At 57.1% G+C, this 23,593-nt stretch overlaps 1 pseudogene; it reads right to left on the reverse strand.

Moving 5' to 3' along the window:
* Positions 1-23,593, reverse strand: part of LOC136570728 (uncharacterized) — a 2,607,743-nt pseudogene that overhangs the window by 76,292 nt on the left and 2,507,858 nt on the right.

A 23,593-nucleotide genomic window follows, 5' to 3' on the forward strand; every position in this document is an offset into this window, starting at 1 on the left:
TCATCCCCCCTGAAAGTCCTTCATGTTTGCACAGAAAACTGTCCCTGCACAGCCCAATGAATTCCATCACTTCAGCTGGCCAAACAACCACTGTGGTCAAGTGGGGTCTGAGCAGCTTCCAGGATCCCAAGCAGCTTCAGAAGCTTCATTTTACACCTCCTCTTCTCCCAGTGAATACCCACCACCACCATAACTGTGGACCCATAGCTATGGATCACTGGCCTGGCCAGCACAGGGCTAATGTTTGCATCAGCCAGGAGGAGCTGCTCTGCCTGGCTGTCTGTCTCAGCCTCAGCCCTGAGACCCCAAATGCCTCCATTCTGGCCCAATCCTTCCTGGTGCTGAGCATAAGAACTCGTGCAGACAAAAGCAGGGAGGGAATCTCACCAGCCGTTTTATCACCTCAGCAACAAGACCTTGGTACCAGGCTGTTATCTGTAGCAGAAAGCAGCAGCAGGAAGGAGACACCAGATCACCAGCCCCAGGCCATGGCCCTGGTGCTGTCCTTACCAGTGATCAGTGTCTGCAGCTCTCCAGGAGCTCAGGGAGCAGGGATGCTCCTCACCATCTCATCTTACCCATGCACCCAAAGCCACGGCCAGCTGTGTGCTCCTGCCCACCAGCACATGCCAAGGCACAGCGTGGGATTCTTGGGGAGGTGTCCTCTGCAGGGCCAGGAGTTGGACTTGGTGATCCTTGGGGGTCCTTTCCAGCCCAGGATATTTTGTGATTCTAAGGCTTTGGCCAGCCCAGGTTTCAGCCACCTCCCTGATCCAGGTGTGATTGACCCCAAACCAGATCTTGCCTCTGTCTACCCTCCAGTGCAAGGAACATGTTGCATCTACCCCAGCTCCCCTGCTTGTGTCTGATGGATCATGCTGACCTTTTCAACATATTTCTTGGAGTATTAAAAAACATTATCGGACAAACAATAAAAAACAAAAAACGAAAAAAAAAAAAACCACGAAAAAAAAAAACCAAACCAAACCAAACCAAACAAAAAAAACAAAAAAAAACAAAAACAAAAAAAAACAAAAACAAAAACAAAAACAAAAAAAAAAAAAAAAAAAAAAGAAAAAACAAACAAAAAAAAACCAACAGACCAGCCTGAACAAAATCAATTTGGGTAATGATGGCCTTTTGTTCCAGCTTATCCTGCACCAAACTCCATAGATGGTAACTCTGAACATTTCCCAGACCTTCACAGTAGAGCTTGGAACTGTCTCTCTGATTTCTTGGTTGTTTCATGACACGTGCATTTCTCCTATATAATCCCAGTGTTTTGCTTAGAAGCCATATTGTAACTGGGAATCAATCTTCTTCATTTGAACATCTAGGACAGATTCACACATCATTTCACCATTAACTAGGATAGACTCAGCCTTGCAGATCTTTCAGGTTTCAAGCCTGGCTGTGTTGTTTCAGTTCTTTGCTGCTGCCTGTGTTTTGTGAAAAAAAAATAAAAAATTAAACAACCAGACTTTGGGACTTTCTGTTGCGGCTTGAAGAAGAACACAGGTTGTTTCATCGCTGTTGTGAGACACGTGTTACCCGGCTCATTAATTCACAACAGTTCTTGTTTTCTCTGCCTTTTTCACGCTGATGTGATACATTTGTGAAGTCCAGGGTTGTACTGCAAGTGATTAATGCTGCAGTAAAGTCTGATAAACTGAGATTCCAACAAAAAAGTGTGAAAAATGTAACCTCTAACGTTCTGAAAGCTCACATTTGACAAAACCCATAAATCACCCCAGAAGCAGTCATTATGGTGAGTTACTAACTAGATTATGCAACTGCATTTGTCATCATTTGCCATTACGTAGAGAATAAACCTGTCAGGCTGATTTATGGCAGAGGGCTCCACAAGATGGGAACTGGCACCTGTACTGTTCTGTGGGAAACGATGAGAAATGCTGTGTCTGCTCAAGTGCTGAATGGAAAAGGAAGGAGGGGAGATAACTGTTATTTGAAGGCACCGATTCAGGGACAAAGACTTCAGAGAGGAGTCATGCTTACACCCATGGGATGGCAGGAAGAGTATCCACCAACCTGTCCCAACAGCAGCAGCAGCATCAGAATGCGTTCTCCACAGGTGGAGGGGAGAGAGGAGAGAGGAGGTCTTTTGAGGGGACCAAAGTCAGTCATGGAGAAATCCTAGAATCCTGGAATGGTTCGGGTCACAAGGGATCTGAAAAACCATCTTGTTCTAACCCCTGATGTGGGCCGTGACAAACTGAACAGCTGAATGCCTGGCTACTCAGGGGATACTCAAGGTTTTGGATTCCATGCCTGTGCATCTACCGTGGAGCAGCTGGGTCTGCTGGGAGCAGATGGCATCCACCTGAGCTCAGAGCAGGCCAAAAGATGGGCAGATGTGGGACTGAGCAGGGCGAGGGACATCCCTGCACAGCAGCGCTCTGACAAGAGCAGCAGTGGCCTCCTCTCAGTGCCCTTCCCCGAGCAGCAGCCGCTGAACACCATGGTGGCTACACAGATGCTTTTGGCTCTGCAATCCCTTTGTGCTCAAAGGCCACGCTGGGCATTTCAGCTGGGCTGGAAGGTCTGGCTGGGCAGGGAACAGGCAAGAGGCACTGCTGGTGTGAGCTCCATGTGCTCACTGGGGACACAAGGAAGATTCTGTTCATCCAAAGAAAACCACAAGCAGCCAGTCCCTGCTAACACAGCAGTGCGACTCTGTCCAGAGCAGCTCAAATTCTCTGCCAGAACCATCCCCCTGCACCTTCTTGATCTGAAGCGGACTAGAAGTGGTTTCACTGCAGTTCTTCATTTCTGCTGTCTGATAATGGGACGGTTTCACAGAAGTCTTGGATGGACTTGATCAGGGAATAGTCAAGCAAGAAAAACTGAGCAACCATCACCCAACCCCACTGACAGAAGAACGAGTCCCATTAGGAAAAGCACCTCAGGTGTTTTCATCGTTTATAATATGTATCCTACTCAACATTATTGATTATAATCTTTTCCCTTTGGAAACTTATCAGTGGGGACTTCTGCCTGCTTTGTGGAGGGAGCCCCTGGGGCCCATCCCCTCCCAGAGGGGCTGCACTTGCTGCCTGCCGGGGCTTTCATTGCTGGGCCCACTGGGAGCCCCTGAGCTGGGCCGGGCACCAAGGGCAGGGCTGGCCCAGCTGTGATGCCTCTGGCCCCTGTGACACCAGGGCAGCGTGTCACAATGGGGGCAGCTGGAAAAGGCCCCCGCAGGTAACGCTGGCCCAGCACAGCCTGGGCAAGCGGTGAGTGCGCACGTGGCGGGGCTGGGCCGGGCCAGGGCCGGGCCACAAGCGCCGCACCCGGGCCTGCATTGTCCCCCTGCACCCAGGGCCAGCCCCTGGGGCCGGCGCCTTGGCCGGGGCACGGGGCTGCTGCTGCTGGCCCACTGGCACAGGCCCTGCTGCCTGCCAGCTGCCCGGGGCCCTCTGCTTCTGCCCTCACATCCCTGCGCCTCCGGGCCTCACTTCAGCCCCCACAAGCTCCCTTGGGAGCCCCAGTGAAAGCCTTGTCTCTCTCCTCCTGCAGACCATGGCGCACAGAGCAGTCCTGGCTGTGCTTGTGCTGTTCCTCTTCCTGTTCCCACTGTCCGTGGTGGACAGATTTCACCACGATGGGGATGGGCAGCACCGTGCAGAGGAGATGAAACCGGCCCCCCCAGAGCCAGCTGAGCCTGGCTGGGGACCCTGGCTCCTGGCTGCCTTGCGCTACCTGCACCAGCTCTGGCAAATTGCTCAGCCGCTGCTCCTGCCTTTGGGCTGGTGGCTCAGGCGCAGAAGGGCAGCCACGAGGCAGAGAGCAGCGGCCCAGAGAGCTGAGGAAAAGGCCAGAAGGAGGAAGGTGGAAAGCGAGCGGAGAAGGCGGCTCCTTAGGAAGAGATTCAAAGACATGGAGCAAATGTGCCGGGCCACGAAAGAAATAGAAAAGCAAATGGCCAGGCTGATTGGAATGAATAGGGATACAAACAGGATGCTGAAGGTAGGCAGGGCAGGCTTTTGGAGGAGCACAGGCAGTGGCTGTGTGAAGAAAAGCTTCCTGCTGGAGATGCTCTCTGGGCCGGCCAAGGCGAGCCGCACATCTTTGTGAGCAGCCGGCGCACAGAGCTGCGCTTGCTGCCCAGCACAGCCCTGCGCCGGGGCACAGGCTCCGGGCTCCTGACACACCCTGCCCCTCTGCCCTCTCTCTCCTCACGGGATCTGTAGTAACTGCATCTATTTTAACCCTTTCCCATACAGAGCCTTTGCATCTGCTCGGAGGAAAGCACCATCTGGAGGCATTGGGCCAATGTTTGGAGATTGATTCAGATTCTTAAATAGTTTTGAAATATTGAAAATGTTTTCTTTAAAAATAATTGTCTTTAGCAACATTTTCCAAACTTTTTATTACTATAATGGGGATTAATACTCTTGTAAGATATCATAAATATCTTAATAATATGTAGTAATTAAATAATGGCACTTTTCTTTAGATTATATAGAACTTATAATTCATCAAAATTACCAAGAATTATTGCAGTTAACCAAAACTGAAGTATACTTTATTTCTGTTTAAAACAGCAAATTTTGCTTAATCTCCATGGTCCAATAATTATTTTGTGTCTTGATTAATATTCATATATACAGTACATAGACTGTTGCTACGAATGCCTACAATCACAATTGGTTAATTTAAATTACACTCTCTGCCCTCCTGTCTCGGGAGGGTGACTTCCCTCAGGCAGCTGCAGTCCCTGTCAAGATGCAATAAAGGCAATGCCTGAACAAACGCTGTGCCTGTGAGTGTCCATGCTGGACTCAGGTGTCAGCTGTGGGGAATTCCTGACACAGGGGCACCACAGCAGCCCTTGGCCATGCAGAGGCTCCTTTCCTCCCCTGCAGCAGCTGCTCCTTTGGTGCTGTGATCCAGCCTCTGCTCTGCGCGATGCCAAATGCAAGAAAACCAGGAGTGCCACCACTCAGACTGTCACTTAGGTCCCTGCAGAGCTCAGGAGCCACCATGGCTGTGTAGGTGTGGAACCTGCAGTGGGCCATGACAGCAGGGACAGCAGGGACAGCAGGGACAGCAGGGACAGGGGGACACAGCACAGCAATCACAGCCCGGCTGCCCTGGGACAGGCCCGGCAGGCAGACAGGACACGGGGCAGGCAGGAGTCCCCATCCTCTCTGTGCCCTCCTGAGCACAGGGACATAAGGGACAGGGGCAATGGGGACACAGCCGGCCCCTCTCCTCTGGGAATATCCCACCTGCCCAGGGGCCCTGACAGAACGCAGGGGCTGAGGCTCTGCAAGGGGAACCCAAGGGTGAGCAGGAGGACCTCCAAGTTACATCTCCCCACATTCTGCATGCAAACTGCTGCGTGGAGGAGAAAACCAGAGGGGCCTTGCCACAGCAGATCCCATCTGAGGGAAGGTGTTCTCTATTCCTGCACACAGGTGCCCCATGCAACATGGAGCACATGAATGCACTTTGACACCAGATTCTCACCCCTGCTCGAGCGCTCTGGCACAGCAGGAGCGGCCATTCCCTAATAACACACAGGTTTGCAACTCTTGTGCAAAGCAACACAAATTGTCTCTCTCCTCCTGCAGACCATGGTGTCCAAATCAGTCCCTGCCCTGCTGGTGCTGCTCCTCTTCCACTTCCCACGGCCCGTGGTGATCAGTTGGGATGAGGATGCAGAGCTGGGCAAAGAGGGTCTGGAGCAGGCTACCCCAGAGCCACCCGAGCCTGCCTGGGGACCCCTGCTCTGGGCAGCCGTGCAGCAGGGGCCCTACTGGGCTGCTGCTGAGCTGCTCTTCCTGCCTTTCTTCCTCTGCCTCAGGCCCAGAAGGGCAGGCCATGAAGCAGAGAGCAGCGGCCCGGAGAGCTGAAGAAGAGGCCAGAAGGTGCAGGATGGAAATGGAGCAGAGAAGGCTTCGCTTCCAGAGGACATGCAAAGACTTGAAGGAGCTGTGGAGGACCATGAAGATGATCAAGAAGAAAATGGCCAGGCTGATTTGAATGAACAGCAAGGTGAGCTGCTTCCTGCTGTGAAGCTGAACTCATTGTGTTCAAGTCAGATTTCCTCTGCACGGATGTCATTGTAGTCAGATGAGAAATTGGCCCCTTAATTTGAATGCAGTGGTGCATAGAGCTGTAGTCTAATGTTTTAATGTAGCTGACCTGTGCCCTGATAGCAAGGGGTGTTTAACAAATCTGGTATTGCCAGAAGGCTTTTGTTACTCTCAGACTGTGCTCTGCACATGGAGCAGCAGAAGAATTAAGGCCAAATCCTCCCTCGAGAACTGGAAGATATCACACGTGGGTAAGGAGCTTTTGTAAGGGAGAATTGACTGTTCTTCTCTTCCACCAGGTGACCCTGTGCTCCAACACGGTGATGGAGTTCTACCAGAGAATGCTGGTGCACCTGGAGTAATAAAGCCTCTGATCAGCCTTATCATAAAGCAGAGCAATAGGGCTCAGGAGCTCAGTCCCTGGGTAGGGACCGGGTGCCCAAAGCTCGCTCGCTCATGCCAACGCCGCGGGGCTGCCATCCAGCGAGCATGGTGATTATCAGCTCTATAGTGATTGCAAGCTCTTAGGATTTCAGCTTTGCTTGCTAGGTAGTGGTGCCCCGGGCTTGAGGCTGCAGCAGACGGAGAGAGAGGAGAAGGAGAAGGCGCAGGCTGTTCCACGGAGATGGCTTTATTTGGGGAGGTCCGTGAAGGGTCTCTGCTCTTCTTCTTTCTCCCCTAATGGGGTACAGTATGGTTCTTTTATAGGGTTGGAAAGGATCCAAGCTTGACCAATGGTAAGGGGTTAACACGACATTGCCTTATAGGGTTACAGAGATAGGTTAAGGGGTGGAGGACAGGAAAACAGGAATTTTCTTTTGCTGTTTCAGCATTCCTATTGTTCATATTCTCCATGGTGCTTTTCCCAAACTTATGGGGTTTACTACACTGGGGAGAACTGGGACCACACTGGGGGCAATTGGGAGTGAGTGGGACCATGCTGGGAGGGACTGGGATCATCTGGGGAGTGACTGGGACTAGAGCAGGGGCAACTGGGTTCAACTGGGACCATCCTGGGAGTGTCTGTAACCATAGGGGAGTGATGGAAGCACACTGGGAACAGCTGGGCCCATGCTGGGAGCAACTGGGATCACACTGGGGGCACTGGCATCAGACTGGGAGTGACTGGGAGTAACTGGGATTAGACTGCAAGGGACTGGGATCATACTGGGAGTGGCTACAATCATACTGGGATTATACTGCGTGTGATTGGACTCTGATTAGGGGTTACTGGGAACTACTGGGCCCATGCTGGGAGACAACTGGGGACGTAATTAGAGCAACTGGGAGACAACTGGGGGCACACGAAAAGTGCTGAGGTGACTGGGAGTGCCTGGCAATGACTGCCAGAATGTTCAGGGCAACTGGGATAGACTGGGAGGGTCTGAGACCATATGGTTGTGGGACTGGGAGCAGACTAAGACCAGACTGCGAATGTGCTGGGGGAACTGGGAACACACTGGGGGCAAGTGGGAATGACTGCGGCCCTGCTGAGACTGGGATCATACTGGGAGTGCCTAGGACTATGCTAGGGACAACTGGTAGAACTAGGAACACACTGGATGAAAGTGGGAGGAACTGGGAGCAACTGGGACCATGCTGGGAGAAAATTGCATCCTCATAAGGAAGGACTGGGAGGGACTGACCTCTTCAGGGAGTGACTGGGATCATGCAGGGAGGCAGGGGAAATGACCAGGATTATACTGGGAGTGCACAGGCCCATAATGGGAGTGACCAGGCTCATAGTGGGAGTGCCCAGGAAACTGGAAGCACATGGGGGAGCAACTGGGCTCATACTGGGAGCAGCCACTGCCGGCTTCGGGACCACCCGATATCCCCCCGAGGGCCATCTGCGGCTCGGCTTTGGAGCCCTGCCAGCTGCAAACATCCTCCCCAAAAAACCCCAAACTCAGGCACCCCCCTGGATATTTGAGCCGCACTCCCCCTGCCCGGGCACCTGCAAAATGGAGGGCGATGCTTCCGGGGCTGCGGCGACTCCTTCTGAGGACATTCGCCTCTTGAGCTGCGGGTGCTCAGCCTCTTCCTCCCTCCCTCCTCCTCCTCCATTCCTGAAGGTCGAACCGTGAAGGGAAAGGGGGCGAGGAAAGGGCGGGAACCGTGAAAAGGGGGCAGGGAAAGGGCGGGAAACGTGAGGGGAAAGGGAGCGAGGAAAGGGCGGGAACCGTGAGGGGAAAGGGGGCGGGGAAAGGGCGGGAACTGTGAGGGGAAAGGGGGCGAGGAAAGGGCGGGAACCGTGAGGGGAAAGGGGCGGGCTCAGGCCAAGGGCGGCAACTGCGAGGGGACACTCTGGGAGGCCGCACCCTGCAAACAGAACTGCAACGGACTGAACATGAACGAGAAAGAAACCAGTAAGTCTGAGAGTTTTATTTGCTATCAAATACATCCCACACACCCAGCCCCACACAATCCCCATCCCACCACGCTAATTGAGATCCCACTTCTCCCAATCTCCTCCCACCCCCATCGCAGCCTGGTGGCTGAGGAATTGAGTTTGGTATGGCATTGAGTTCTTTTGAGGTGGGTTTGAGCCCTTTTGGGATAAGATTGAGCTGTTTTCACTGGGATTTGAGTGGTTTTGAGGGGACAGATCCATCTCTCTGGACTTTGGGAGGGCAAAGAGATGGAGAAGAGAGAAAATTAAGGTGAAATTAAAAGTAGAAGCAGCCAGGTGTGTTCCCAACATGGATCACAGGGAATGTGAGTGACCAGGGCTGTGCCCAAAGTGCCTCCTCCAGTGGGGGATGGAGCTGGAGCAGCGCACGAAGCTCTTCCCGCACTCGGGGCACTCGCAGGGCTTCCCTTAGCGGTGCCTCCGTTGGTGTCGGGTCAAGTGAGAGCTGCTGGAGAAGCTCTTCCCACACTGGGGACACTCGTAGGGCCTCTCCCCTGTGTGGATGCGCCGGTGGGTGACGAGGGTGCAGTTGCGCTGAAATCCCTTCCTGCAGTCTGGGCATTGGAAGGGCCTCTCTTCTGTGTGAATCCGATAGTGCCAGAGGAGATGGGAGCTGGTCTGAAACCTCTTCCTGCATTTATCACACTCGTAGGGCTTCTCCCCAGTGTGGATGCGCCGGTGGGTGACGAGGGTGGAGTTGCGCTTGAATCCCTTCCCACAGTCGGGGCATTGGAAGGGCCTCTCCTCTGTGTGACTCTGATAGTGCAGGAGAAGATGGGAGCTGGTCTGAAACCTCTTCCCACACTTGGAACACTCATAGGGCCTCTCCCCTGTGTGGGTCCTCTGGTGCTTGATCAGGTGGGAGCTCCGGCTGAAGCTCTTCCCACACTCCCCACACTCATAGGGCCGTTCCCCAGTGTGGATCCTCTGGTGGCTGATCAGGTTGGAGCTCGCGCTGAAGCTCTTCCTACATTCCCCACACTCATAGGGCTTCTCCCCCGTGTGGGACCTCTGGTGCACAATCAGGCTGGAGCTCCGGCTGAAGCTCTTCCCACACTCCCCACACTCATAGGGCTTTTCCCCAGTGTGGATCCTCTGGTGCCTGATCAGCTCGGAGTTCCACCTGAAGCTCTTCCCACACTCCACGCATGTGTGGGGCTTCTCCCCATCATGGAGCTGCTCATGGAGCACCAGCTCCGAGCTCTGGCTCCATCTCTGGCTGCCTTCCCGGCCCAGGCTGCCTCTTTCCCCCTCACATCCCCGCCATCTGCATTTGCAGCCCCTCCTCGTGCGGCATCTCCGGGCCTTTTCCTCCCCGTTGGCTTCCTGCGCCGTGGAGCCGCTCAAAACGGCCTCTGCCACCAGGTTCTGCCGCGGGCATTTGTCCTCCCTGCTCTCCATGCTCAGCTCCTGCTCTGGGGGAGGAAGGACAAGGACAGGATGGGATTTGCCTCCGTGCCACAGGCAAGGGCAACGAGATCCCCCCAGGGCTGTGCTGCAGCCGGGGGCCGTGCTGGGCTGGGAGATGGAGCAGCACAGAGGGGAAAGGGGCACTGACTTCCTCCTTACCTGCCTCAGTGTCCCGGGGCATCTTCCTCTTCCTTGCAGCCTCTCAGGGTTGGCAATGGGAAATCCTGGTTTGGGGAAAACAAGGGATGAGCGCGTTTGTAGGAGCGTCGGGTGTAGCACGGTCGGGATGGACGGAGACGAGAGATCTCTGCAGCCAGGTCGTGGAACTTGTGGTTTATTGCAAAGGGCCTGGGTGCAGGGCCCTGCTTGGAGCTGCCAGGCACAGCTTGGAGCAGGCCTGAGAGAAGAGAGGAGCAGAGAGGATGAGAGGGTGAGAGAGTAAGAGGGGAAGAGTGTAAGAGTGTAAGGTTCCCGTTACGATACAATAAATCTTCTTCTGTGTTGAATATTCTATTTCTCACTAACCAGTCCAGTAGAAGATACAAATCCTTTAGCATTTACATACAGCCTGTAAGAATCATTACATCACCATACTGTGTTACATTTTCAACCCTAAAAACTCCTCTTGTGACCCCTTCAGCTGAGCTAGTAGGGTCTGCTGTGACCCTTGGACCTGTCAGCAAGCAGAGGGAATTGTTTCATCAGAAGAGGATTACCTTCAGTCGGGCCACACCATTGTTTTCCTTTTGTTCAGTAACTAAGCTATCTAAAAGCTTGCTTTCATTCCAATCTTGCTTATAGTTTCTATATTCTCAAAAGCTTTTGAGAATATAGTAACTATAAGCAAGATTGGAATGAAAAGCCAGACAACAATATTTATAAGGCTTTCCTGTTCCATCTATGCAACATACGCTTAGTTTGAAGGTCTCTCTGCCCAGGTACATCTCTAGTCCGGCCATGTGGGCTCCAGAAAAACCTCCCAAACACCAAGATTCAGCCCTGAAAAAGCCTCCCAGGGGTTCCCCGTCCCTGGTCCCTCCCCTCTGGAGTTCAGGGGTTCCCCCCTGTCCCAGCTGCTGGGGTCACGCTTGGATTGGGGGTCCCCCTTCTCCTGGGTGCCCGCCCTGCCCAGGCTGCTGGCAGTGCCAGCAATGCCAAAAGCTCCCCGCTCTTGGCTCTCCCCATTTCGGGATGCCGGGGCTGTTTGGGCTCCCGGGCTCCCTTCTCCCCTCATTCTCTGCTCTGCGCTGCAGCGGCTCCAAGGAGTCCCCCCTGCCCCTCTCCAGGCTCTTGAGGCTCCCGCCAATGGCGGCGCTCCCCCCTCTCTGGGCTCCCCACTTTGGCCTCCTGGGGGACACAGGGCTCTGCTCCTCCAGGCTGCCTCTGCCGGCAGCCGCCACCGCCACCCCCCGATGTCCCCCCGAGGGGCCTTTTCCTCTCAGCCTTGGACTTCTTCATTCTCCAAACATCCCCCCAAAAACCCAACCCAGGGACCCCCCGGGATATCCGGGCCGGGCTCCCCCTCCCCGCTCACCTGCGCCATGGGGGGGGCGATGATCCCACGGGTGGGGGCTGCGAATTCAGGCAGGGCTCGAGACCGCATGGCTCCCTCAGCTCAGCCTTGATCCGCCTTTGTCCCTCCTCTTCCTCTTCCTCCCGCTCCTCCTCTGTCCTATCTCCGCCTCCCTCTCCTCCTCCCCCCTAACCCCGCCTCCTTCACTGCTCTCTCTCCTCGTGCTCCTCCTCTTCCATCCCCCTCCTCCTCCTCCCCTGTCTTATCCCCACCTCCTGCTCCTCTTTCATCCCGCCCCTTCCATTCCTTCTCCTCCTCCTCCCCCCTTACCCCGCCTCCTCCTCCCCCTCCATCCCTGCCCTTCCCTCCCTCCTCCTCCTCCCCCAGCAGCAGCCACACCCTCAGTGCCCCGTTCCCGCAGCCCTCGCAGCCCGCGGCAGCAGCGGCGATGGAGCCGGGACAGGTCGGCATGGGCAGCGCGGGGCTCTCGGCTGCTCCCAGCTGCTGCGGGCGGGGGGAACCCGGCCCGGGCCAAAGGAGAGGCAAACTGGGCAAACTGGGGGCTGCACATCCAAACTGGGCCTTGCTGGGGACCCTGCCTGGCCACTGCCAGCCCTTGGGGCTCCTCTCGGCACATCCGCCAGGCAGGAACGCACACAGGCCTGGGGGATCCCAGCAGTGGCAGCACTGCCAGGGACTGGGCTGCACTGGGATCGGACTGGGACTGACTGGGACTGTATTATGTTTCTATTGACATTTTACTGCTATCATACTGGGACTGTACTGGGTTTGTACTGACATCAGACTGGGATTATACTGCCATACCAGAGCAGATTGTGATCACACTGATGGAGAGTGGAATCATACTGGGAGTGAGCAGGAGTCTGCAGGAGGCAATTGTGAGTCTGTTAGGGGCAAATGGGATATACTGGGAGTGACTGGGATTACGCGGAGGGTGACCTGGAACAGCTGTGAACAACTGCGATCATGCCAGGAGCAACTGGGAGGAACTGGGAGTGACTGGGAGCCTGCTGGGGGTGATTGGAAACTGCTGGGCTTATACTGGGATGAACTGGGATCATGCTGGAGCTGACTGGGATCATTCTGGCAGTGAGTGCCACTACACTGAGGCTGACTGGGAGTGCTTGGGAGCAAATGGGATCATACTGGAAGGAACTGGAAAGATGCTGGAGGGAACTGGGCTACACTGGTGGATACTGGGGGAGACTTGAAGGAAAGTGAGGGTGAAAGAGAGCAACTGGAACCATGTGGAGCAAAACTGGTTCATACTGGCAGGGACTGGGAGCACACTGGGCTCATCTCTGGATCATACTGGGAGGGACTGGACTAATACTGGGAGGATCTGAGAGTGACTGGGAGCACACCCCGCACATCATCCCCCAGACTGGGCCTGACTGGGAGCAACTGGGAGCATGCTGGCAGCAAATGGCATCATACTGGGACTGACTGGGCTGATCTAGGAAGCAACTGGAACCATGCTGGAGGTAGCTGGGACCATACTGGGAGAGACTGGAAGCAACTGGGATTATACTGGGAGCACACTGGGAGGGCTGGCATGTGACTGGGATCAAACTGGAGCTTACTGGGATCATATTGGGGTTGAAAGGGAGCGACTGGGATCACACTTTGGGCTACTGGGAGCAGCTGAGGGAAACTGGGATGATGCTGCAAGCAAACTGGAGGAACTGGGAAGGACTGGATGCCTGCTGGAGGCAACTGGGATCTACTGGGCATGACTGGGGGATCATACTGGGATAACTGACACCTTACTGGGGCCACTGGCAGTGCCTGGGAATGACTGCAGACATGCTGGGGGCAACTGGGATATACTGGGAGTGTCTGGAACCATACTGGGGGGACTGGAACCACACTGGGAACAACTGGGACCATGCTGGGGAGAACTGGGACCACACTGGGGGCAACTGGGAGTGAGTGGGACCAAGCTGGGAGGGACTGGGATCATCTGGGAGGGACTGGGACTAGAGCAGGGGCAACTGGGTCCAACTGGGACCATCCTGGGAGTGTCTGGAACCATAGGGGAGTGATGGAAGCACACTGGGAACAGCTGGGCCCATGCTGGGAGCAACTGGGATCACGCTGGGGGCACTGGCATCAGACTGGGAGTGACTGGGAGCAACTGGGATTAGACTGCAAGGGACTGGGATCATACTGGGAGTGGCTACACTCATACTGGGATTATACTGGGTGTGAATGGAACCCGACTGGGGCTTACTGGGAGCTACTGGGCCCATGTTGGGAGGAAAATGTGACCCACTGGGAGCAACTGGGATCGGCTGGAAGGTTCTGGAACCATGCTGAGAGGACTGAGACTACAACTGGGGCAACTGGGATCATACTGGGAGCAACTGGGGCCACCCTTTGAGCAACAGATGGAAACTGGCATGATGCTAGAGGAAACTGGGAGGAACTGGGAAAGACTGGGATCATTCTGAGGTAACTGAAACATACTGGGAGCGTCTCTAACCATCCTGGGGGCACTGGAACCACACTGGGAACAGCTGGGATCGTGCTGGGAGCAACTGGGACGATGCTGGGGGAAACTGAATCTACCCTGGAGGCAACTGGGCACGACTGGGACCCTGCTGGGAGGGACTGGGACTATTCTTGGGGCTACTGGGATCATCATGGGAGGAACTGGGAACATCTGGAATTATGCTGGGAGCAACTGGGATCACACTGGGATCCCAGTGAGAGCAGCTGAGTCCATGCTGGGTTACACTGGGACCTCATTGAGAGCGACTGGAATCACACTGGGATTGACTGGGAGTGGCTGGTTTTGTGGATTTTGGGGGTTTGGATTTTGGGGGATATTCTTGGCATTTTGAGGGGGAGTTTTCTGGGGGTGTTTGGGGGTTTATTGAAATTTCTTGTGGCTCTTTTTGAATTCAGGGGGTTTTACTGGGATTTTGTTGGGATTTTTTGGGATTCTCAGAAATTCCTGGGGTTTTATTGGGATTTTTAGGAGATTTTGGGGCATTTTATTGGAATTGTGGTGGCATTCCGAGGGATTAATTGGGGATTTGGGGTTTTTGGGATTTGGGGGGGTTTGGGTGTTGCCAGGATTTCTTTGGGTCTTGGGGGAGATTTTGTGGGACTTTTTCTGGTTTTGGGGACATCTTTGGAGGATTTGCAGACTTTAATCAGGATTCTTAGGGTTATTGGGATTCCAAATAATTTTGTGGGCTTTTATTGGGATTCTAGGGTGTTCTAATGGGATTTTGAGAGATTTAATTGGGATTTAGTGGGTTTTATTGGGACTTTCAAGGCTTTTAAGGAGATTTTGGGGCCTCTCAGCCCTTCCCCGAAACCGGGGCATGCCCCAAAGACCCCTAAAATTCCACTAAAACCCCACAAAATCTCCAAAAATTGCAAGGAAACCCTAAAAAACCCCAGAGAATCTCCAAAAATCCCAGTGGAACTCACCAAAATTAAAAAAAACTCACTAAATTTTCAATAAATTCCCCCCAAAAAACCCCACCACCCCAAAAAGACCCCAAAAATCCAAAACCTCCCCAAATCAACAAAACCCCCCCAAATCAACAAAACCCCAAAATCACGTACCCATCTCAGAACCCAATAATTCTCCCCAAAAACCCCAATAATTCCCCCAAACTCCCAACAAAATCCCCCAAGTCCCCAAAAACCCTCTCAAAACCCCAAAATCCCAACAAACCCCCCCAGACTCAGTGGGGCCGTCCTGGATCAGGGGGCACCGGCCGGTGGAACAGGAGCCACTTCAGGGGGCCCTGGGAGCTTTTTGGGGAGGGGGCACCATGGGAGACCCCCCAAAAACCGGGGGGGGGAACCCCTGCAGTGCCCCCTCCCCCCGAAACCCCCAGAGCCCGGTTCAGGGTGGGCCTGGGACCCCCCGGGACCCCCAAACCTCCCCCAGGACCCCTCCAGGAACGCCCAACCCCGCAGAGCCCTCCAAGCTTGGCCCAGGACCACTCTGAACGCCCAAACCCTCCCCAGGACCCCCCAAACCTCCCCAGGACTCCGCAAACCTCCCCAGGACCCTCAAACCCCCCCAGTTCTCCCCAAAATTCAACCCAGACCTACCTGAGACCCCCCCAATCCATCAGACTGTCCCAAATCCCCCTCAGACCCGTCAATCCCCTCCCCCCAAAACCCTAAGAAATCCCCTCAGACTCTCCCAAGTTTCTCAAGACCCACCTCAAAACACCCCAGATCCACTCACAATCCTCCAGTTCCACTCAAAATCCCCAGACACTCTGAATTTCCCTCAGTTCCCCCTAAACCCACCTGAGAACGCTCCAGATCCTCTCAAGCTTCCCCCAAAGCTCCCTATAGGCCCCTCAGTCCCACCAAAGCCTCCTCAGACCCCCTCATTCCCCCCAAACCCACCGCACTCCCCCGTGTTTCCCGTCAATGCCCCCTAAAATCCCCAATTTCCCCTCAGACCCGCCCCAAACCCCCCCAGTTTCCCCACGGCCCCACCTCAGTTGCGCTCTCCCCTCACAATCTCCCGCCTCCGCTGCGTGCAAGAGCTCCCAGCCAATAGCAACACGCCCCACCCCGAATCAACCAATCACGGGCTGCCTGTCCCCAAGCCAACCAATCACGGTATGGCTCTTCTCAGCAATGCCCGCCTTCCCCGCACCTCTCCAGCCAATCAGAGGCGAGCCGGAAGCGGCGCCCCCTTCCCCGCTGCCACCGGGACCCCCCGGGCTCGGGACAGGAGCGGGAGGGGCCTGAGAGGGGATCGGGGGGGGCGGGGGGAGGGTGGGGGAGGGTCCGAGGGGGCCTGGGGGGGCTTTTGGGGGGTCTGGGGAGGGGTCCTGGGGCATTGGGGGGGGACCTGGGGGGTGTGGATGGGTCCTAAGAGGGGTCTCGAGGAGGGGTCGCAAGACATGAGACACTCATGCCACAGAGTAAGCTGTAAGCTTCCTTAGCCAATCGTGTTATGACACACAAACCTCCAGCACTGCATCCTAAACTTCTTGTTTACCATTGGAATTACTTTGATTTTCTCTAGATCTTGAATTCTAAAACACTAAACTTTCCTCCACTTATACTTTCCTCCCCGCGTTTCTGCTATGAACTAGAAATCCGCATTCTCCCTTCTAGCACCTCTGTTTGGAAGCCCTTTCCAAGGTGTCCGATCAAATCCTGTGTTTAAGTCTAAGCTTTGCTGACAAGACCAAAGGTCTGAGACTTCCCTGCATTTGGCATTCCAACAACACTGATGCTGTTAGTTCCAGAGTGCCCAGGATGCGTCGGGCAAGTCAGCTCTGGCAGGAAGAAGGCGGCTGCCAGGGGGCTGCTTGTGGCCTCTGACAGCCCCATTGCTCAGGGCTTGCCAGCGCCCCAGCCCCTCAGGCCCTGCCCCAGCGCGGCCAAGCTGCCCGGCAGCAGCGCCGCAGCCCCACAGCAGCTCCAGAGCAGCCCCATGCAGAGGCACCTGGGAGCCCTCAGCAAGGCAGCCAGCAGCAGACAGGCAGCAGGGCACGGATGGCGCTTCCTGCCTGGCACAGGGCTTGTGGCCATCTCCAGGCAGCGCTCTGGCAGGGATCCCCGCAGCTCCGGCCCCTGCCCAGCCGCTCTGTGGGCAGCACAAAGGCTTCAGCAGAACCACCAAAGGCCAAGGGCCTTCTGGCCATTTCCCCTTGCCCACTGCACGCCTGGGCAGCTGGCTGAGCACAAGCACCCTTTATCCCCTCTTCCCCTAGGCCCTGCGCACCCTGGGCAGCAAAAGAAAGATCCTGACAGTCTGTGTATTAGAACACAGTCTATATTTACTTGGTAAAGGAAAAAAAAAAAAAAGAAGAACATTCTTGAAGTAAAAGAAAAAAACATACTTGAAGTAAAAGAAAATTCCTCCTGACTCAGGTGGCCCAGCAAAAAGAGCTTCTGGGATCAGCTCTCCACAGAGCTGCGGCAGGGCAGGCAGCCGAGCTGTGACAGACGAGGCCGTGTCTTCCATGCCCTGCGCAGGTGATTTCGGAGCCACTGGAAGCTGGAGATGGGAGCCCGCTCTCCTGACTTGAGGATGCAGAGGGTTTGAATTGCCAGGCTTCCGACGGCGAGGCTGATGTCATTTGTTTTGTCTTCAAGGGCTGCAAGAGAGAGCAACAGAGCCACGGTCAGAGCCGGATGTGCGGGGAGCCGAGGAGAGCCCCCTGCAAGGGCCATGCCAGGCGGCTCTTGCCATGGCCAGGAGGGAGCAGGGAGCAAGGCGATCAGGCCGGGGCTGCGGGCCACCAATGGCCCCCGTGGCCCTGAAAGCCAGCCCGCTGCCCTCACTCACCAGTGCAGATCAGCTGCAGCTCTCGCTGCTGCCCCCTCAGGCGCCGCCCGGCCATGCCTGTGAACACAGAGCCTGTCACGGCGGCAGCGGCACAGCTCCCTGCCAGCGGCGCTGCCGGCGCTGTGGCCACACGGGCTGCTGGCCCGGCAGGGCTCAGCCCGGCCCTTGGCGCACGCTGCCGCCCCAGGGCACGGCTGCCAGAGGGCGGCAGCAGCAATGCCCAGCCCAGGCGGGGCTCCACGGCGCTGGGCCCGGCTGGCGCTGCCGGGGCAGCAGGCGGGGCCGGGGCCGAGCTGCTGCGGGCCGGGCCGGGGAGGGAGCGCGGGCTCGTGGCTCACCCATGAAGCTGATGGCCGCCTCTCGCAGGGGCTCCTGTGGGCTCTGCAGGTAGCGCAGGGCCCGGCGCAGGTGCTCGGCCGCTCGGCTCCTGTCCTCTGCCAGCTGCAGAGAGCGGCAGGAGGGAAGGCTTGGCGCGGGCTCAGCCCCTGGGCCGGGCGCTGCCTGCGCCCGGCCCCGGCCTCCCCTGCCCGCACAGCCCTGAGGCGCGGCCAGCAGCCGCCGGCCAAGGGCTCCCGAGGGGAGGGGGCAGCGGGCCGGCTGCTGCCCGGGGAGCTGCGGTGCCGCCCCGCAGCCCCGCCGGGCCGGGGCTCCACGGGCACCCGGCTCGGGCCCTCGGGAGCCTGGAGAGGAGCCCGCGCGGCCTCTGGCTGCCGCAGCGGGCAGGGGCACAGCTGCCCGGCCCGCACACTGAGCGCCGCCCTCAGGGGCCTTCTCCAGCCTGAGCCTGGGCCTTGCAGGCCCTCCTTACCAGGCACTCGCTGAACTTGCACAGTTGCTGCTCCTTCACCAGCTTCTTGAGATCCCTCCTCTTCATCAACTTGACCGCACAAATCAGCGCTTCCCGAGAAGCCTGGAGAGCAGCAGGGACGCCGAGATGGCCCCACAGCCCAGGGCACAGCACCTGCGTCCCCGTGCCATGGCCTGCAGGAGGCTGCGATCCAGCAGGCGCAGGGCACGAGGCAGCCGAGCCCCCTGCCAGGGGGACAGCAGCAGCCCACGAGTCCTCACCTCTGCCACACGCTGATTCTCATCATGGCAGTGGAAGAAGAGTGGAAGCAAGCTCTGTTGCACAGGGCTTTCCAAAGGTTTTTCTCTCTCTTCCAAATACTCCATCATGTCTTGGAAGAGTTTAATGGAGAGCAGCTGGACCTGGCTATTATCCTGTAGGAAAAAAAAAAAGAAAAACTACAACAGCATTGGCTCCTCCAGGCCCCCTGGGCACAGGGCTGGAAATGCTCAGGGCACACAGTTTCCAGGCAGCAGCCAGCGGCTGTGGCTGGGGGCACAGAGCCTTACGTGGTCAAAGAGTGGCAGGAGCGCCTCAGCCAGCTGCAGGGCAATGGGGGTTGACATCAGAATGTGTGATTTGTGCAGGAATAGAAAGCTGAGTGTGATGAGGGTCATGCCAGCTATCTCTGCATCATTGTCGCACAGTAGGTCCATGAGGCATTGGGTCAGGCTCCACATTCTTTCAGCCTGTGCGGAACACAAGTCTGTGAAAGGCCATCCTGCTGCCGCAGGGCCCAGAGGCCAAAGGCCTGTCCCGAAGCACGCGGGCAGCTGAAGCGGGAGGCAGGAGAGCTGGGAGCAGCTGCCCCAGTGCCCCAAGCCCAGGCCAGGCCAAGTGACTGCGTTCCCAGCGCAGCTTCAGCCACCACCCCCTTCTCCCCATTGAGGAATCATCAATGAGCTCCAGCAGGGCCCTGAGCGCCAGGCGACGCCTCTCCCTGCACTCGCTCTGCAGGTACCTTGAAGAGACCTTCACAGCACTGTCACCACATTCACTGGCATCCAGGCACTGGAGGAGCTGAAAAACACAGGCCAGTGATGGGGGAGCCGGCCAGCAGGAGCCCGGAGCCGCACAGGGCTGGGCCCAGGCAGCAGCAGCAGCAGCAGCAGCAGCAGCAGCAGCAGCACAGGGCGCGGGCAGCGTCCCAGGCGGCTGCGGCTCCCAGAGGGCAGAGAGCTGGGAGGCAGCTCAGCCAGGCAGCGCTGCACACCCGGCTCACCTCCACAAGGAACGCCAGGGCGGGCAGATCCCAGTGTGGCTCCTGTGTGCTGAGCAGCCAGAGGAGGTGGAGTGCAATACTGGAACCCAACCCAAGACAAGCATGGCGCATCTCCCTAGGAGGGTGAAAAAGGGACCAGGAACCTGAGCAAATCTCTCCAAGGACAGGCTCGCAGAGCCTGCTGGTCTTTCACCACCGTCCTGCAAGGGGACCTGGGCCCTTTAGGAGGTGTCTCCTCCTGTGCTCTCTCCCCTCCCAGCCTTTTCCAGTCTGCTTGGCCGTCCCTCGGTGACAAGGCCCTGTGTCCCAGGGCCACGGGGACTGTGTGGGACAGCCCGGGCACAGGGCAGAAATGCCGGGAGCAATGGGGAGAAGGGGAGTCTCACCTGGCCAGCAGACCCACGGCATAGTGGCGGGTGTCAGCACAGAGCAGCGTGTCCCAGCCACGCTTGCGTTCCACTGACACCACCACCTCCTTGTACTGCTTTCGGCAGAGCAGGGACTTCAGGCTCTGCACTGCAAACCTGTGTGCACAGCAAAGGCCAGGTCACCCTGGCAGCACTGGCTCCTTGGCAGGCCACGTGGCAGGGACAGGAGGACTGGCATGGAGCACCTGTTGGGGCTGGTGGCAAGGCCGTGCTCTTGCAGGCATTCCTTCCAGAAGGCATCGACCTCCTCTGGCATCTCTGCTGTGCTGAAGAACACTTGGAAGAGCAGATGCACAAATAGCTGGGGGAAATACGACGTCACTACACGTGGCACATGGGGCTCCTGGAGCATCTTCCACATCACCACGGTTGCCTGCAAGGGACAAAGCCCCCAGAGAGACAGCGCTCAGTGCCCAGGTGTCCCTGGGGCAGGGCCTGAGCAGGGCAGGGAGAGGCCCAGAGAGACCTTGGCAGGGGGAGCATAGGGCCTGGTGGGCCTGAAGCTGCCCCTGGGCCAGGTTTCAGGCCAGTGCCTGAGGCAGGGAGATGCAGTGGGGGAAGGAGGATGGAGAGCTGCTGGAGAGGCGGCCTTGGGGCCAGCAAAGGCCACTTGCAGAAACTCACAGCCAGGCCAAAGACACCCGTTTTGTCCCCATCGGAGGTGCACGTGCTGCACTCTGGCCAGCTGCCCTGCACATCCAGGAGGATCAGCAGCACTGGCTCCGCAGTCCTGGACAAGCACATGATGGTCTTCCACATGGAGATGGCAGCTCTGCGGGGTTAGAGCTCTGTCTCAGGGGCGTCTCAGACACAGCACCGTGGCCTGGGCATCCCTAGGGGCCCGGGCTGACCGCCGGCTCTTCCTCTGCCCACTGGGCCTGGCCGGCAGCAGCCAGGCAGCCCAGCCCTGTGGGGACAGGCCCCTGAGGGACGGCAAGGGAGCATGGCAGCAGGCTCGGGGGCTGACATGCCAGGGCTGGGAAAGGCAGCAGCCAGAGGGCCCTGGAACTCTCTGTTGCTCAGACGCCTGGGCCAGGCGGTACAGGGTGATGGGCTGGGGAGGCCTGAGCCCTCTGGGCAGGTGGGCCCCATACCTGTCACAGGACGGGGCCACACGCAGGAGCGTCACCACTGCATCACCCGGGTGTGCTCTGGTGAGATTCAGCAGGGCCTTGTCCAGCCTGTGCTGGGCAGAATCATTGGCCAGGAGCCATCGGTGAATGGACCTCACCATGGCGGGCACCTGGAGAAGGCACGGAGAGACTTGGAAAGCTGCCAGAGGGAGCGATGTGCCCAGGGTCCCCAGAGAATGCTTCCCTTGCCAGCGCACTGCCATGGCCTCAAAGGCTCTCAGGGACCAGCGGGCGTGGCTGGGGAAGCCACGGGACTCATGGGGGAATTGAAGCCTGGCCCCAGGCTGCTCACTTGTTCTGGCCTGGCAACACCCTTCTCCAGGAGCAAATCCAGCAGGGCGGCACTGGTCTCATGACTGAGGAGCTCTGAGTGAGCTCTGAGCCCAGTGCCCATGGTGCTGGTCTCTTCCTGCCCAAAGCTCCGGATAAAGTCGCAGACGAGCTGTAGGAGAAGGTCAAGAAGCCGGGGATGTTGCATGGAGTGCTGCACACACGGTGCTGGGCTGAGCAGGGACAGCAGGCCCAGCCCAGGTGGGGGTGGCTGCAGGTACCTGCGCTGTTCTGAGGAAGCGGCCACGGCTGGATTCCTGCTCTTGTGTGCGCTCCAGGGCTGCATCTGGCAAAGAGCGAGCGCAGCCAGAGCTGAGGGGCTGCGGGAGAGGCCGGAGAACAGAGCCCAGCCCTGCGCTGCCCAGGCAGGGAGAGCCCCGGGATGCCCCAGGGGATGGAGCACAGCCACTGCAGGGTGTCTGCCTGGCCCCTCTTCCTTCCTGTCCATGGGCATTTCCCCAGGGGATGGCATGGCATGGCATGGCATGGCATGGCATGGCATGGCATGGCATGGCATGGCATGGCATGGCATGGCATTGCATGGGCCCAAGTTGACTGCAGGCTCCAGCCCTACAGCCCAGCTCTGCCACTCACCCTCCTGCGGTGGATGGAACGGCACCACCTCTTCTGTCTCCTGGGCTGGGGCAGCTCCAGGGCCTTCTTCTTCCTCCTCCTCCTCCTCCACCCAGGCCAGCTTGGGCACTCTCGGGGGTCTCTGCTCCATGGCTGTGCCTGGAGCTACTTGCAGGAGAGATGCCTTGGGAAAGCTCTGGGGCACCAAGTCCCACGCTCTGCCCTTGAGGGCAGCTGCAGAATAGAAGCCTCAGGAAGGCCACGGGTCAGCGAGTCCTGTGCTCTGGCCTCGAGCTCAGCTGCAGGAACAGCGCCGCGGAGAAGCTCTGGGTCAGACGGGAGCGAGTGCGCTGTGCGGGGGCTTCTCACGGCACCGCTCTGTCCCCTTGTGCCCCGTTGCGTGTTGCCAGCAGCCGGGCAAGCTTCTATTTCCCACGTGTCACAAAGGGGCCTTGGACACCGGCTTCCGTTCCATGGCACGGTGACCGTGCTGCAGCGTGCCACCCAGGGCCCTTGCACACACTGCCTTCTGCCCCGGGGCCGCCCCCGGCCCAGCCAAAGTGGCCCAGCTTGGAAGGAATCCCTGGCCCCAGGTGTCTGAGACAGCCCGCACAGGATCTTTAGCAAGGGCTCAGAGCATCAGCAAACACTGCCCGGCTCTGCGGGCTCAGTCCTATCCCCATATCTTTTCCCAAGAGCATTTGAATTTCTAAATGAGAATCATTTGAAGGGAGGGGATTGACATTTTCCATTTCAGAGAAGGCTTCTGCCTTCCTTAGCAGACACCTCTCTTTTCAAACCAAGACAATTGTTTATCATCTTGCAGATCCGCACTTGCTGGGCAGCCCCGTTTTACACCCAGGGCCTGGAGAACCATTGCCAGCAACTGGGAAAATCCTAGCTGCTCCATCCTCCCAGAGATGAGGTCTCCAAATTTGCCCCGAAAGTGGCTCCAGCTTTTAGAGGCCAAAAAGAGCAAGCCCCAGTGACTTGATGATAGTTTTAGCCCAGAAAGCCCTGCAGCTGATGGCACACTTGACAATCAGCAGGGGACACAGCTAGGCCAAAGCCCAGAGCTCTGCCGGGAGCCTTTCTCCTCAAATACCCTTCAAACAAACCTCCATGCAAGTCAGTTGGGAAACTTTCTTCAAATGATCCATTTCTGGCACCACAGAACGGCACAGGGTTCTGTGGAAGATTCTAAAGCAGCTGCTCTGGAGTCCAAGAGCCAGCACTAAGAGTCCTTGTCATCTATTTGTAGCTAAATCGCACTTTGGGTGATTTGAAGGAGTTTGGAAGGAGCTAGAGAGCGGACCTCTGAGTTTTTCAGATGATGCCATTGCTTTTTCTTC

The sequence above is a fragment of the Molothrus aeneus genome, unplaced genomic scaffold (assembly GCF_037042795.1).
Source record: "Molothrus aeneus isolate 106 unplaced genomic scaffold, BPBGC_Maene_1.0 scaffold_36, whole genome shotgun sequence".
Classification (NCBI taxonomy): Eukaryota; Metazoa; Chordata; class Aves; order Passeriformes; family Icteridae; genus Molothrus; species Molothrus aeneus.